The sequence below is a fragment of the Simochromis diagramma genome, unplaced genomic scaffold, assembly GCF_900408965.1.
Source record: "Simochromis diagramma unplaced genomic scaffold, fSimDia1.1 OVJJ01000321.1, whole genome shotgun sequence".
Lineage (NCBI taxonomy): Eukaryota > Metazoa > Chordata > Actinopteri > Cichliformes > Cichlidae > Simochromis > Simochromis diagramma.
The window spans coordinates 2,442,688-2,455,261 of NW_024386772.1; positions in this window are offsets into that span (position 1 = coordinate 2,442,688).

The window sequence follows — 12,574 nt, forward strand, 5'->3', positions numbered from 1 at the left end:
TCAATTTTCATTTCTTGTCTTTGAACTTTTAAATGAATGTCACGCAGTTTTGCTAAAAAGTGGGTTGTACAACAGGTTGTGTAATGCTCGCCCACACATGCCCACCACGAAACTTCAAGCGTATGTCAGTTATAATCTGTAGCCTATTAGTGAAATGTTTAACGGTTCAGATGAAACCATGTAATTTTCCAATATTTGCTACAACCTCAAGAAAATTGGAGGATTTATGCCAAAATGTAAAATCTGTTACATGTTGCAGCCCATCAGTTACGCTGGATTTGTACCTCAGCTATACAACAAAACAACAAATGTTTTTTTTCAGGCCAACCAAAAGCATTTAAAACATTACGAGTGTGGGCGCTTTCCTCCTAAAAACACATTTAAATCATTTTTACTACATTACACAGAAAAATTTACACGAAGAGCATTTTTGGGGGTTTTGTTTTGTTTGTTGGGTGGTTTATTTCACCGAGGTTTAAACTTCCTAAGCAACATATGAGCAAAAAACTTTTATTTAAGAATATTTTATGTCAGAGTTATTTAAACTCATTTGGATGCGAATATGTTCCCACCTCGGACCAGTAAATGAACCAGCTTGGTTTTGTGATAACGGCACAGATTCCTGATTGCTACAGTTGCTCCTCAGGCTTTGTGCATGCTCATATTCGAACATGAGCTCCTGCTTTTGTGTACTTTACACAGTCTTTCTCTCAGGCATGACAAAACGAGCTTCTTAGAGCAGCTGCGTTCAACTGTAAATCTGAGCAACAGGGAAACGGTCCACTGTAATTCCACAGCGGAGAATGACGTGAATGTAAACTTGACCTACTTTTATCCAATGGGTGTTGCCCGGCTGAAACTCTGTCTGTGCAGGTCGTGGCACATGGAAACTCATGCTTTCTAGTTTTGTAGTGGCTGAGTCATAGTATCAACTGCTGGCTCTGCCTATCTGTTTGTTTTTAATGATTGGACCCTGTCGCCGGCACAAAAATGCTCTAGAAAAACAGAAATAACAAGAATGACGAGCTGAGGAAAACTTATTTTATTAGCAGATAATAAAAAGTTAAAGCAAGGAACTGAAATGCAGACAGAGACTGAAGCCAGAAGGGGTTAAATCCTGTCACAGAGCATCACACCATGCCTTTAAAGTCTTATTTAGTTTAGATTCAAAGCCCCGCTGATTGGAAATGTCCTCTTGTCCCTGAAATTCAAGCTGTTACAGTATTTTGAATTTGCCTTTCAAATTGTGTGATGCTCTCCAGGGGGTGTGTGAGGAAGTGTTAAACTGTTGGATCATTCAGAAACTGTGTTGTTGGCCAAGGACATTTGCCATTTATCATCTCATCTCTCTTTATTTGTTTTTCATGCCAAATATTTAATCACTCTCTTCATGTAAAATACATCAGAACAGCTAGCTGCAACGATGACTCAGTGCATTTAATTTACCCTCAGACTTCAGCCGACTGCAACCTTGAACCACGAGGAAAATGAACGGATGAAGAGAAGATGTGATCATTTTATCAGACACTGTTTGAAATGTCGCGTAATGTTGGCTGTATGAGTAGATGGAGACACGTTAGTGCAAACAGAACACAAAATGAACCTTCGGATCCTCTGGAGGTCTCGTAATTCAGTAAATATGATCTCAGATGAACAACAACACACATTATATCATGTCGTTATTTATTTAACAAAAAATTAAGCCAAAATGCAGACGCTGTGTGTGAAACACCAAACACACCCATAAAGCTTCCATGGAAGGATAAGTAGATAAATGAGTTTATAATGAATTGATTAAAGTGTAAGCACCTCTGTCACACCTGTTGCTGCTTTCTCACCTGTGAAATAATGCCATTTATGCTGAGGACACGGGCATAAGTACAGTATATGCCATACCTATATATTTACACTGTATTTATTTATCTTTATTTATTTATTTTTACAACTATTATCTTTTATTCATAGAATAAAACTTTACTTTTATTTACTTTTAGCATTTTTTAGTGGTTGAATGTTATGTTTGATTAATTTCTGACATCAAACAGCTCAAATTTGGGTATAAAACATGAATTCAGTTTTTCTTTTGCCTAATAAATAATGTATTGAACACAATGAGGGAGAGAGCTGGGCTGAAGCTTCGTAGAAGTAAACTGCTTCTGGACTTCCTCCCAAACAGCCCTCATTAAGGTGGAAGTCCAATAAGTAGGAGTTTGTGTATTTAGATGTAAAGTAACAAAGTAACAAAACAGTAGTACTTTGTATGCAGACATATGGTGGATATGAGAAGAGTACGAACATACGTTTAAAAAAGTATTCTTCACTGTCATTGGTGTGGATGTGGAGTGCCGTGTATTGTCAGGTTGGGTTTTAAAGATGTGCAGGACTGGGTCTGTGTGACCGCCTCCTCTGTGTGACACACTTTTCAGTACTAGAAAGCATTATTAAAGGTATTTCCTGTGGGATTTGTATGCATTTAGAATATAGATAGTCATGGAAATGTGCCTACCTTTTTTCACCGAGCACACTTAAGACATGGCACAAATTCATCACGGTGAATGCCCCCGTGATATCCCATAATATTCCCCAGGACCACACTCAGAGGAAGTTTTTCCTTTGCGAGGCGAGACAGCAGAGTCTGACCGAAGAGCTGAAGGTAAGCACAGACCACTTTGGCAACTTTTATCTTATGTCAACTGAATATAGTTAAGTCACGTACACAGATTTTTTTTCTAGACAGCAAACATCATGGTAAATGGCCTGTGTTTGTATAGCGCTTTTCATGATAAATATCTTGAAATCTGAATGTCCTATGTCGACTTTATCCTTCGTTAAACTGTGCAATCCTCTCTGCCTGTACACACAAGTCTTTGTAGTCCAGAGTCACAGTTGGAAATCACATTTTCAAAGGGCCGGAGTTCTTAGAATTTGTTTTTTATGCGTCCTTGACTAACTCTGCCGCAGTGATTCGGGGGCATGATGCTGCCTTCAGCTGACCGCTTTTATACAACACATGTTTTGTTCTTCTCATACGTCACAAATTTCCCTCCACAGAGTTTTCTCACAGTTTAAGAGGACTCCTTTTTGCACATACACCACAGACAAAGACAGAAACGCTCTAAAATGTACATATTTTCTTGTACCTGATAAGGCCCGCGTGACCCAGCGATACGTGGAACCGGAACGTCCTCCTTTGGCCATAAGAGAATCAGGTCATTTTCTCCTGTCGAAGTGTAAAAAATTCAATTTTGTTTCAAGAGAACTGGGCAAAACATAAATCCTGCTTAATGTGATCAGCGTACAACGAGTGAATATGCTCACCATCTCCCAAAAACTTAAAAATGTTTGGTAACATTTCTCAGAAGTACAAAAAACTGTATTGCTTGTCAGCTGAAGTGATATTGATTCTGATATGAGAAAGGTAGAAAACTGTTTAAATCAGTAAGTCCAAGACAGAAGAATGAGATAATGAGAAAATATGCACAAAGGTCGAGGCCACAAGTTTCCGAGGACCCTTAGAGACGTGGAAATGCTGCCACTGCAGGTGAACAGGTACGTCTTGGAGCGACTCCTCTGTAAAAACAAAGGGATAAAAGTTTGTCCCTGTCAGCTGAAAACTTGCCTGCAAATTATCTCATTTTTATTTTTAGTTATATTCAGCTTGAAAGTAATCCAATGACAGCTGGCCATTCATGTGTGACTGTTTTGCAAACAGGAACTGCTAATAAATGATTCATCTTACTTTTAATGGTGCCTATCTGCTACAGAGGGAGGGTTAATATTGTAAAACACAGCATATCTGCCTGGATCCACATTATGATGTTACGACTGCTGTGGCAGGCAGCGCACTGCAAGCTGATTGGCTAATGACTTGTGATTGTTAGCTTATAGGCATACCCCGGATATCCTCCTGTCTGACTCTAATAGTCACATTCATTTACTAAAGGCAGCTTTAAGGCGCCTCCGTGTAGCGGCACAGGCAGCTGCAGCGGGTCGTTGTCTGCCTCTCCAGCTATCGGAGCCCTTTGGAGCATTTTAATAAAATAATCTGACAAGTATGACACGTGAAACGTAGATATACAGACAACCAAGCATCTAGCATTACCTCAGGACTTGGCGTTCCACTTGCTCATCCAAATATGGCCACTGCTGGTTGAGGCTTCCAAATTTGAAGTCTAAGACTACTGCTCACTTTAAACAGTCTACGATGCCCACCCACGTAGCACCTGTGGATTTACCACCGTCCTTCTTTGGGTCCTTATTTGTGACAATTTGCGTTGCAATGAACCCCAAAAATCTTCACTTTCTGAACTGTTCCCATTAGGGGGTCTTACATCTGCCTTCATCTCATCCATAGATCGTCTCTGTGATCTTCCTCTTGTCCTATTTTTATCTTTGTCTAGTGTGTACACTTAGGTGTGCCTGTAACATGGGTGGAGAACGGGCACCAAGGAGGACCACTCTCAAAAAAAGGTAAGCATAATGCCTCCATCCACACAATGAGAATAGGCAAACAGAAACCAGCAGGGTTGGGGAGCTGTGACACCAGACAGCTCGACCTGAGCTGTCCCTCTCATATACGCATTTCTAATCCTGTCCATCCGGGTCACTCCCAATGAAACTCTGAGCCTCTTCAACTCCAATCTATGCCTCCACCTACATCACAGCAGGTCTCACTCTTCTGTAAATCTTCCCTTTCACTCTTGCTGCTATCCTTCTGTCACAAATCACCCCTGACGCTCGTCTCCACCCACTCCACCCTGCCTGCACTCTCTCCTTCACCTCACTCAATTGTGTTGAATGACTGAGCCCAAGTATTTAAGCTCTCGACCTCTACACCTCGCACTTTCACCTTTCCACCTGCCTCCGTCTCATTCACGCACAGATTCTTTCTTGCTTCTACAGACTTGCAGTGCATACTTTGACTTCTCCAGGCTCTCATCCACCTGCCGGCTCCTCGTTACAGATCGCAATGTTGTCTGCAAACATCATAATTCATAGAGACTCCTGCCTGACCTTATCTGTCAGCCTGTCCATCACCATTGCACCCCAAAGCAAAACCCACATCGTTCCGATATTCTGGAACTCCTTAGGATCAGATACAGGATCAAACTGGACTCTATCCTGTTATTTTTGTCCAGCATAAATGATACAAAAAAGGCATTTCCTGTTATTCTTTACTAACCACCATGTAATGTGTTTATGTGTAATAAAACACAAAAGCACATTAAACAGTTCATTTCATTATTAATGAAATCTGTTATCATAAGAAGAGTCATTACATACATGGCAAATTACTGGTTGGTATTTCACCCGTGGCTACGTGCACATAGCCAGGGGTGTTATCATGTTGAAACAAGAATGGGTCTTCCCCATACTGTTCTATGGAACAAAGCTGAAAACTATCTGCATAACCTTTGTAGGCCTGAGCATCATGTTTCCTTCCACATAAAAATATGTGGCCAGGTATATCACAGACAATGAAACTGAAGGGCCTTTGTTTTTGATATGGAGTAAGTTCATTATTCCACGAGATTGACTTTAGTCCATCCTGACAATATGAATTGGAAAAAGTAACAAGTGTAAGAAATGTAATATTAAAATGCTACTGGGCACGCCTTTTTTCTCTTTCTGAGAAACAGGACAACTCGAGGAGAAACGTAAGCGAATACACTGGATGAAATATACTGAATAATCCAGCAGCGAGGAGGCTTTATGCCTGCTGTTGCTGCTGCTGCTGAAATTATCCCGAATCTGCAACAAAACTACTCCTGTTACATAACGCTCAGCAAAGCAATTACACGGACCCAGGCGGTTATCCCTCGCTCATGGCAACAGCGTGCCGAGTTCAAATCTACACGGCTCGCCCTGCACACGCTGTTCAGACAGGACAGGAGGGAAGCTTCTAAGAGTTTGTAGAAAATCTGCCTTGAAAATACTTTTGGAAATTCCATATAATCACCTGATATGTTTGGAAAGCTGATAAAACCTTACAAGTTGTAAATTGTGCAAGTTTCCGTCCTAATTTGAATCCAAAGAGGGAGCAGTGCAGCCTACCTGCATTAAATCCACAAGTGTTGCAGAAATGATCAAATATATATATTGGACTTGAATTCTGATAACATCACTGTTCACCTATGAATTTGCTTTTGTTTCTTAAAAAATGATAACGTCAGACATCTTGCAAGCCCAATCACCCAGCAGTGCTTTCAGACCTATCTAACGCTCTTATGCACGAATGGGATCAAATCTGGTTCAAAGCTCAGATCGAAAGCCAAAAACAACAACTGGAGCAGATTTGAGTGCTTTTAAAATGACATGCTCAATAACCACGTGGTGTCCACTTACTGTATGCTGAATAATCACGTAACTGTAGGAGTTATGAACAGCTTTAAAAACACAACAGCAGCATTCAGAACTTAACTCATCATCAAAGCTAATATGTTCTCTCACAACAAAAGAGAGTTTACAATAAAGAGCAGATTTAGCAGCCTGCCTTTGCAAACATCTGTGAGAGAATGGGGAAAAATAGAGAGCTCACTGAACTCGAGTGTACGGTAACACGATGCTGACGCTGCAACAAGTCCATTCATAACGTTTCTTCCTTAACAGATATTCCATAAAATGCATAAAATGCATAAAATGCAAGCATTAATATTGCAAAGTTGATGCATTTAGGAATCATAGCACCTCAGCTAAGTGACAGAACACGTAAGCTCCAGAGCGGGATGGCCGAGTGCTGAGACATACAGTGAATATAAGTGACGGACGCTCTGCTGACTCAGTGCCTGCAAACCTCCTCTAAGGTTGAAGCTCATCCATGAAGAGCAGGTGATTCCAGTATGTAGCAGCTGATGTGATTAAATCAAATGAATTTGATTTAATCACATCAAAATAAAATCAAAATAAAATCTTGCTCCATGTGGTGCGTTATAACATGACTGTAGGTAAGTTCATTTTGTTCTGTTTAATGTCTACTTGTATTAAAAGTATTCTGCAACCAAACAAATTATAAAATGCAAGAAAACCCCCAAAACTACCAACCTCCCCCCAACCAGATATCACAGAGTAGTGTACAAAGAGCTGTTACAGCTCGGTGCTGTATTAAAATGACATGCCAGGCTCACTGAAACAATGCCAGTGGAAAGTCAATTAGTGCTGGTGGATACACAAATGGAGCGAAGCCCGCGAGCTAGTTCAGGCAGGCAACCTGAACATCATACACCAAACACACCCTCCAAAACTGGTTATCTATTTAGGATAAAATTTCCCATCTTTCCTTCTGGCATGTTTCAACCCCTCCACCACTCACCCATCAGCAGGGTCTGGAGGATAGTCATTCATCCAGCACAAAAATATATTTATTTGCACCGAGTAGGAAACTAAACCAATTCATTTTATATTCTTCTGCTGAAACAAATGATTAATTTCCACCTGTGAGTGGTCTGACTCAGCCTAGCTTGTTAAGAGAAAGATAACAAAATTCGATATAAGACGTTGGATATTTTTGTGAAGGCAGACTCGTTGTCCACTCTCACTGTTATTTGGCTTGTTTTGACCAATAAACCTCTCACGTGTAGGATTCGTGCAGGGACAAGTAAACCACCTCTTACAGCCCTGTAAGTGTAATCTTTCCTGCACATAATCTGTCATCAACAAGGCAGCGGAGAAGCTGTTTGCAGTGGTTCGTTTTACCCACCGTGGTGTTATATTAAGTTCATAAGAGCGATAAGGTTACAAAATAGCTACATTTTCACCTCAGCCTGAGGTGCTGAATATGCTGTTAAGGGGTCAGAATTGATTCAAAGGATTCAGTGCATGGACGGCTCTGCAGGGAAGGCTTCTGCAGAGTGTTATTATTTTAGAAAAGTTATCAATCACACATATTTTTATTCCTTACTAAAAATGTGCTGAGGCTGGCATTAGTACACAGGAGTATAAATGCCAATATATGTGTTTAGATCTCACAAAAACTACATTCACTAATCCCGTGACATTAGACTCAGCACATGTGGGCCAACTCCTCAGGCTGCTTTTATACAGTGATGTGCAAAAGTCTTAACTCCTCCTTACCTCCAGCTTATGTTTTTGTAGCGTTCACATGTCATTCTTTATGCCTGTAAACACAATAGCTCAGAAGTTTTAAATAAATTCTGATTCAACTCTGTAGGGCTGTATTGTTGTCAAGAGAACGAGCTGTGCAGTAAGTTAGAAATATTATGCAGTATAATATCATATACTCATCCATCTTTTACCTACTACTACATAATATTTGTCTAATCTGTAATTCTAACCTCGTCTTATGTGCATGTGTAAATGCAATGAAGAAAACAAAACGAATATACAGAAAAGACAAAACGGTTTCCTTAAACGTAACACTGCACAGAGAGTGAGCTCTCTTGCACTGTCACAGTGCTTCTTGTTTCTGCATTTTTTGTTTCCAAGGAGCCAGACTTTGTTTTCATTTTTAAAATATTCTTAAGCAACAGTTTTCCAGGCATAAAAAACATCTCAAGGGATGAACCAGTGTTGTGTCTACACATAACAATCAAGTTTTGCAAAGAACCCATTTTAAATTGCACTGTTACCACCAGCCTGTCACAAAAACACATAATTTGTTGCCTTTTCTTTAGCTGAATCTACCAGAAAAGCCAAAGCTAATGACTCTCAAAGAGCTTTTGACTAAAAACTTGAGATATATCAGTACAGTGTGTGCTGTAGCCTTAAAAAAAAAACTGGAAAAATGGAGGATAAAAGAAAGCGTCACGCCTAAAAAGCTTTTTGCAGGAAGTTATATCCTTACAAAATATGTAAGTCCAACAATTTCTGACACAGGACCTCAAAGATGCATTTGACCCTTCAGTTGATTCATCTGCTCTTCACTGAAGCTTCATCAGAAATGGTCTCAGTGTAAGAGTGGTAATCAAGAAACTATGGAAGGGGATTAGGGCCACTAAAACAAAATCTGGCGATGAATGGAAGGCAGACCCGTCCTTAAATGCTAAAGCTGGATGAGATGATGAAGAACGGGTATTGGAGTCCATGAACACACCTGTAAGAAACCCCCAACACCACAGGTATGAGAGAACAGGAGTAAAAGCACACGGCATCAGGACACTATGACAGACAGAATTGAGGTGATCATTTGTACAAGCTCTGTTTCTGCCTTGTATACTATACACATGTCCTTTTATCTCTGCATGTAGCAAATAATCACTGCACTTGTATGTCGTTTTCTAACCAAATAAAAATAAACGAGGGGTATCTCAAGACTTTTGCACAGTAGACTTATCCTTAAATGAGAAACATAATCTAACAAGAAATAATACCACCATATTTTTTTATGGGGAGTGCAGTGAGAGTCTTTCACTTTGGCTCAGGTGAGCACTTCTACACTAACTGGAACATTTTTTCTGTAATGGTTCAGAATCAAACTGGCTCTGTGTTGCACATAACCTGAAGTGAATGTGACACTCTTGGCCTAGTTGTTATTACTCCTTAGGTTCTTCCTTGGGGCAGCGAATGTCCTCGAACATGGAAACATAATGATCCGTAGATGCTTCACCAGCTGGAGCACTAAGAAATGTTTTTGCTTAAGGAAAGGCTGACTAACTTTTTACAAAGCTGCTCTTTAGCAGCTTGCCCACAATGATTAAAAACCATTCCCCACAGCCTGTCAGGGCATTCAAGTATTTGCTGAGTGATTTGCAATACGTCATTCACAAAACATGAATCCGTCTCCTTTAAAGCACCAAACTCACTTCAGCCATGTTCTGTTTTGACATGCGTCTGTTATTTTCGCCCCGAAACCCACACCAAGTATTAAAAGTAACCACATTCCCATATTGAAGACACCCGATGCGAGCTTCCCTGTTCTGGAAAACCCCCAAACAAAATGCATCTTTTTAGTTGCATTTGAGCAGGAACAGCTCTTCCTTTGAATCGAGGACGGAATAACGAGGAAAACTTTAACAAGATCTAATTTCAGTGGAAAGCGCTCAACAAAACTCCAATTCAGAAAATGTCTGAATCATGTGACGAGAGCTAAGTGTCGTGTTTTTCCTGGCAACCTAAATCCAAAGAGGGGAAAAAATCTTTGTGACTCATGATCTCCTCCATGGGTTTAATAATTAATTGTATGGAACATAATTAATTAAGACAACAGCTTAGCTTAATTTAGCTCATTTCAAGGACCACTAACTAATGCACGTCCAGCACACATCAACTTAATTATGCCAGACACATTCTGGAGGGTTGTTTGGTTCTCTGCTTCTGCTGCAACAAAGTCAAGAGCCATATCTCTGCATTTCCTGCCGTCTCTCCCTCCACCTGCTCATCATCTCCTCTTGCCGGCAGGTGAGAGATGCCGAGGTGCAGGGTTGTTCATCTCCACATCCCACACACTGCATTAAACGCTCACATCTCCCCCCCGCCGCTCGCTGCCCACACACATCGAGAGGGCCGCAGGTGAAACAAGTGGCTGACAGTTACAGTGTATTTCTGGAGCCCGTAATGTGCAGGGAGTCCATTTATAGAGGTAGGAGGGAAAAGCGATGCATGGATAGATGCCCTGCTGGGATCCTTGGTTTTTTAGGTGTAGCTGTTTAACATGTGGGGAGATAAATAAATCATTAGACTGAAAAACACAAGTTGTTGAAGGAATATTTTGTCATTTGGAAATGACAGAAATAACCAATTAAGTGATTTTTTTTTTTTTTTTTTTAAATTGTGAGACGGCAGAGTGACAGAGAATTTGGCAGCTTTGGTGAAAGCAAGTCTCAAAAAGTGTGTGAAATTCAATTTCCCTGCTGTGGAAACAGAACTTTGGCTAATTTGGCAATTTTGATAATGAATGCTGAGAGCTGAAACTTCATTTCAGCTGTTACGCTTCACTTGTTTGGCTCTCTGTTTGCCTCTTTATTAATCCCAAAGTAAATGTTGGGAGTCTCAAAACGAGGCCACGAATTTAGGTCTGTGGGAAAAATAAAAAGATGCCAATAAGTGACTTTTATAAAAGAATTCAAGTGTAGAGATACAGGAAATAGGCAAGAATTGGGACACCACAGTGTGAAAGACTCACAACCTGACAAAACACTCAGTGAGGTGATAAGGAAGGTGTGGCAAATGACCTGGAACCCGTGGGAAAACCTGAGGGTCAATGGAAAAAGAAATTACGTTGGAACCAGGAATATGAAACACATTTTTATTCCCATGGTGTCAAATTCTGCTGTTTGGCAAAAGTCGCTGGCATCCAGCAGAGATACGCAGAAAGTGTCCTTTGGTGCAATGATTTGCTTTTGTGTCTTTATTTTGCAGACAGATTAGGTTTACAAGGAAACTATAAGACAAAACTTTTGTATTCCAAATTAAATTAATACATATTATAATCATTTAATTAACATTTAAAAACGTAAATCCAAATGTTTTGTTTTCTGTTGAGCTGCTGAATAGACGTAAGACACAGGTGGACAATGTTCACTGTTAGAGAGAGTTCAAGATGAGAAAGAAAAATATATTCATGTTTGGGTCTACTCCACAGTTTGAGAACCATTGCACTAAAGTAAGGGGACCCCCCCAAAAAAAAGAATAAAAATAAATAAATAAATAAAAACAGCTGATGTTGGGAAGGCCAGAGGATGCATGCTGGGGCCATGGTGTGACGTCAAAGTAACTCCCTGGTTGTTGCAGCAGACTAAGAGCCTCAGACTTTGAGACGTTAATTCTCAGGGTGCGTGAGATTAACAGAGAGAGGTGCAGTGGACTTGTACCCATCTGTTGCGGTGAACAAGGAGCTGAACATGAAAGCAAAGCTTTCGATTTGCCGGTCCATCTATTCTCCTAGCCTAACTTATGGCTATCAGCAGAGATTGCAGATACTAGCTGCATAAATTTGTTTCCTCGGTAAGGGTGTCTGGGCTCAGCCTTAGAAATAGGGCGAAGAGCTTCGTCATTCAGGAGGGGCTCAGCGTAGAGCTGCTACTCCTCCGTGCTGAACGGAGCCAGTCGAGGTGGTTAGGGTATCTGATCCTGGGCACCTCCTTGGTGAGGCGTTCCTGGTATGCCCGACTGGGACGAGGCTCCAGGGTAGTCCCAGGACACTCTGGAGAGATTAGATGCCTCAATGTGCCACCAGATGCTGATGGAAGAGGTGGCTGGAGAGAGGAAGGTCTGGGCATCTCTGCTTAGCCTACTTCCACTGGAACCCCGACTTAGATAAAATGCAAAATTTGGATGGAGGGATGGTCAAATTTCCTAATAAATACCCACATGTAATTTCTAGCACTTGAAAATTGTGTTGCTGAAAATAATCTTTATATACAAATCATTTTAATTTTCTCTAAAGTATAAGGTTAGGCTAGCAAACCTGCAGACGTTTGAATTAAATTTTATTTATGTAGCGCCAGAACAGCAGTCGCCTCAAGGAGCTTTATATTGTAAGGTAAAGACCCTACAAATACAAATAAAATCGCAACAATCAATCAGACAATCAGACGACCCCTGTCTGAGGAAACATTTGACGACAGCGGGAAGGAAAAACTCCCTTTCAACAGGAAGAAACCTCTGGTAGAACCAGGAT